This window comes from Tupaia chinensis, unplaced genomic scaffold (assembly GCF_000334495.1).
Source record: "Tupaia chinensis unplaced genomic scaffold, TupChi_1.0 Scaffold000047_1, whole genome shotgun sequence".
Taxonomy (NCBI): Eukaryota; Metazoa; Chordata; class Mammalia; order Scandentia; family Tupaiidae; genus Tupaia; species Tupaia belangeri.
Window position 1 is genome coordinate 2513768 of NW_006159505.1, and position 4417 is coordinate 2518184.

The 4417-nt window shown below is 58.1% G+C and overlaps 1 protein-coding gene across 6 annotated transcripts in view; it reads left to right on the forward strand.

Moving 5' to 3' along the window:
* Nucleotides 1–40: 40 nt before the first annotated feature.
* P2RY2 (purinergic receptor P2Y2) overlaps nucleotides 41–4417 on the forward strand; it is a 19237-nt gene continuing 14860 nt past the window's right edge. For 5 of the 6 annotated variants that reach the window (XR_003550337.1, XR_003550336.1, XM_006140963.3 and 2 more), the window contains exon 1: nucleotides 41–149. The gene's annotated coding sequence lies outside the window, so the exon portion shown is untranslated. The other variant, XM_006140962.3, reaches the window with a different exon arrangement.

Below are 4417 nucleotides of genomic sequence, written 5' to 3' on the forward strand. Positions count from 1 at the left end.
CGGGGCTTGTCCGGCGTCAGCCCCGCCCCCTGCCGGGCCCAGCGCCGGGGTGCAGAGCGAGGCGGGGCGTGGGCGCGGGGCTCCCAGGCACGTGGGTCCCTGCGCCCTGCGGTCGCGCGGGCTCCGGCGGAGGACTGGCGCAGCGCGAGGTGAGACGCGGGCGTCCCGGAGGGGCAGGACACGGCGAGGGTCAGCGGGCGTCCGGGTCCGACCCGCGCAGGTGTCGCCTGGGCGCGCGGCTGGGAAGGCTAGCGAGTGAGCCGTCCCAGTGGAGCAGGGCTCCGAGCCCGGCGCAGCGCGGAATTGGACCGGGCGGGCGCGCCCGCGGGCCGGTGGTTGAACTTTGTCTCCCCTGGAGCGCGAGTTCGGTGAGTGGTGGCTGGGTGTGCGTGTGCGCGCATTTGGGAAGCCTGTCAGTAGGGTGAGTGCGCGCTGAACTTGGGGAACTTGTCTGCATCTGTGCTCGGGCGTGGGCGCCCCGGCGACGTGGGGCCTCAGCCAGAGACCCAGGGATCCCCCGGAGATCGGCCGCGGCTCCCCCTACCCTGTTTTCCCCTGTCGTCATCTTCCCATAGTCACTCTGCATTACCCGCTGTCCTGAGCATCAGTAAGACTTGAGGGGCGGCAGTCGTGAGAAAAGGAGGGGGGAGGGGACAGTGCCGAAGAAGGACAGTTAAGCCTCTCTGTCAGGGGACTTTTAATCTGGCAGATGGAGCTGTAGGACGATTCAGTCAGGAGGAAGGTTGTGACCCCCTAACCTCCAAGTCTGCCAGTGACAGGCTTGGTGTCCTCAGGAGCGTCTCCAGGGCCAGGTCCCACTGGGGCCTAGAACTGTCAGTTTGGGATCTCGAGCTAGTAGCGGCTGTTCCTCTCAGCATAGCCAGTGTCCTGGGGTCCCTAGCCCCATCTGCGCCTTTGTTTTGGTTCTAGCCAAAAATAATGAGCTTTTGAGGGTCAGGGTGGGACCTCACCCACATACCTGTGGGAGTGAGGGGGAGAATTCATTGAGCAGACAGGGTCTTCAAAAGAGCTTCAGAGAGTGGGACCAGCAGATGGTGCTTTGGTTAAGTCGCTGGACTCCCACATAATTAACTGCAGTTTGACTCCCGGACCTAGTGACTTAAACTGTGCACGTGTGCTCAAAATCCTGAGAGGAGAACAGAGGAGAAGGGATTGTGTCCATCCTCCCTGGGGGGGTGATTTCTTGCTTTCTGTCTTTCTGGCTCTCTCTGGCGGGCACACACACCCTATAGCAAAAATCTCTTTAAAAACAAGAGAGAGAGACAGAGAGGGAGCTTCAGAGGATTCGGGGACTTATGTTACAGTGCTGCCTTGGCCACTGTGTGACCCTGTGCAAGCCCATCCCCTCCCTGGGACTCAGTGGCCTCATCTGTATAAAGGGGACACTAACGATGTGGCATTTGAAAGCCGTGGAGGAGCTGATTCACGTGTCATGTTCAGCACCTCAGTGCCCCTGGGCAGATCCGGGCAGACTCGCAGCCTCGGGTGGAGGTGGAAGGGTCAGTCTCCTGAAACTGAATCCCAGCGGTGCTCCTCCTAGGGACTGAACTCTCGCAGACGGAGCCCTTAGCGTGGGTCTTGAGGCCTCTCTGAACTGTCCCTGTCCACCTTTCTACCCCCCTCCCACCTGACTGATCACCTGCAGTGACTACGTGGAGCCGCCTGTGCCCACCGGGCTACTTCATGCCTCTGGCCCACCAGACACACGTTCTCACTGCCTAATTTCTCTCCCACTCTCACCTGCAGAGCTTCCCAAGCTCGGGGCCTGGCTTAGATGTCCCCTTCTCTAAAAAGTCTTCTTTGATTCCCCAGCTGGGCTGGACACTTCTGGACACTCGCAGTCCCAGTGCTGACAGCTCTGGTCCCACCTTGGACTGTCATGGTCTATATCTCCTTCCCTCTCCCCAGGTCTGGGGACTCCTGAAGCACAGAAACTGGGTCTCATTCATTTCTGTGTTGCCAGCACCCTGCACAGCACTGAACCGAACTGAGAGGCAGGGAGCAGATTCTGTCTCCTGCCCCCAACTTCCCCAGGAAGGCCTGTCTGCAGCGACACGCCATGTCATTATAAGGAAGGTTAAACCAGAGTCAGTTATCAGAGTAGATAGTACAGGTTGCCAGAACAGTGCGGCCTGGGCCACTGCAGGACCCGGAATGTGCAGACCGAAAACCTTCCTCCTGAAGAAACAGGGAGCCATAGAAGTTCGTGAGCAGAGGAGATCCGTGGTCAGGGCAGCATTTCAGAAAGAGCTCTCTGCTGTGAAGTGGGGAACAGATTGAGTGCAGGGAGGCGAGGGCACTGGGAGACACCAGACCCATTCCAGGTATTGTTTAACTCAGAGCACCTGTCCCCCTGGAACCGAACACTTTCCCCTAAGCCCTCGAATCCTTCTGCTGTGGAATGCAAGGGCACTTAGGACGCTCCTTCCCCCAGCTGAAGCCAGGAGAACTCTGACCAATGTCATTCCAGCTCTGCCCACAATCTGTTGGGTGACGATGAGTCCCTGCCCTGCCAGCTTCTACCAGGAGGCCAGGAACAGTAAGGTCCTGCATGGTAAAGGGCGTGTATGTGCGGGAAGGCAGAGGGGCCTGGCTCAGAGGCTGGTCACTCACTCCTCTCCTCCCTGCCTTGGGTGATCCTGGGGTCTGCCTAGAGGAGCTAGGGAACCCCAATGGGCAGTCCTCAGAAATATCTGCCAAGCTTGGGTTGCAGAGGGAGCTGTGGCCTCTTCATCACGTCCCCTTCCTGCCCAGCATGGACGGGGCTTTAAGGCTTCGGGATCCCCTAAGGACAAGCTGAGAGAGTGTGAGGACATTGCCGAGGCCTCACGAGCGACCCTGTGAGAGGTTTAATTGTGTGACGGTAGCCCTCAGAGGGTCTATTGCACCTCTCTAGGCATGCGTTTTGCCATCTGTAAATTGAAAATGATGATATTGCCTCTTCGAGTGCGAAGTTGCTATGAGGATTCTAAGGCAGTGGCCAGGAAAGGGCTTTGTGAGCTGTAAAGTGCACGGGGGAGGAGTGCACCAAAGCTGTACCGAGCACGGAGCTGCAGCCAGGGGTCAGTAGTGCTGGGTACCAGCATTCCACTGCAGCGCCTTCCTCACCCCTGCCCTTCCGCAGAGCTAGCTAACAAATACCAATTTACAAAGATCTTTCATTTGATCCTCCAACAATGCTATGAGGGCGGAATTATCATCTCCATTTTGCAGCTGAGGAAGCAGAGACTTGGAGAGTATCTTGCCCAAGGTCCCAAAGCAAAGGGGAGATCTGGTGAGGCCTGGTCCTCTGACTTCCAGGCTAAAGGGAATTGGAATCCTGGCCCAGGAGCCTCAATATGGGGCTTTCTTGGGGCCTGACTACCCAGCTGCTGGCAAGATGACATCTGCTTGGCTCTGCCCACAGCACGAGGGAAGCTTGCTGATATGCTGAGGGGGGAGGAGGTACCCCTGATGAAATCTTTCCTGTCCCCAAACTGCCTTCTCTAGGTCGGTCTGATGTACCTTTTGGCTCGCATCTTCCTCTTGGGCTGCCCTTAAGTCCTCAGGCCTGACCTCTCCCCTATCATGGGGCCCTAGTTGGGGGGAGGTTGACTGTGGGGTCCTCCCTGATCTCTGAACGCATCCCAGAGGCCAGCTGCAGGACAAGGCCAGCCATCTCAGCTTTCTCTGTCTCTGTCATCCAGCACAGGTGGGTATAGAGCAGGGGCCAGTTTGTGTTTGGGAGATGAGTGGTCAGGTGGAAGTGGATGGACCGTGGATGAGGAGGGCCTGGCCCTGTGGACAGCCACAGCTGGTTCTTGAGCTGAAGAGTCTCCCAGGCCTGTATCATTGCTGGGCCAGGATGAGTCATTGGAGTCCCTGCTGTGAGGGTGGGCAGCCTGAGCCCGGCTGAGCAGCTCCTTAGCTCTCTACTCGGACACCCTGTCACTGTCATGGCCGCTCCCCAGAGGAGATGCCTGGGCTCTGGAGTGAGGGAGGGGGGAGGATGCTACAGTGAGAGTCTTCTGACTCTTTGGGGCCCAAATGGCTGTCCTCTCTTCCCCTGTCTAGGGGAGCCTCCTGGTGTTGACACTGCTTTCTGGTGAGTGCTGGCCTGCTGGGTCCAGCGTGGAGGAGGAGGGCTATGGCTGGGAAAGATGCTCCCCATCTGGCAGGGATGAGAGCAGGGGAGTGGCTCCCTCCCCGCACTGCTGTGTGTGTGTCTCCCCTGTGTTAGCCTCCATCCCAGTCCTAGCCCCCTTCCATGTGGCACCATCTCGTAAAGGTCAACTCTGGCCATGTCGTTATAAAGGGCAACTCTGCCCTGTAAAGGTCAACTTCGGTCGTGTTCTTCCCCCCCCCCCCCCTTTTTTTTTTTAAGATTTTTGCCAATAGGACACGTGATCTCACCAGA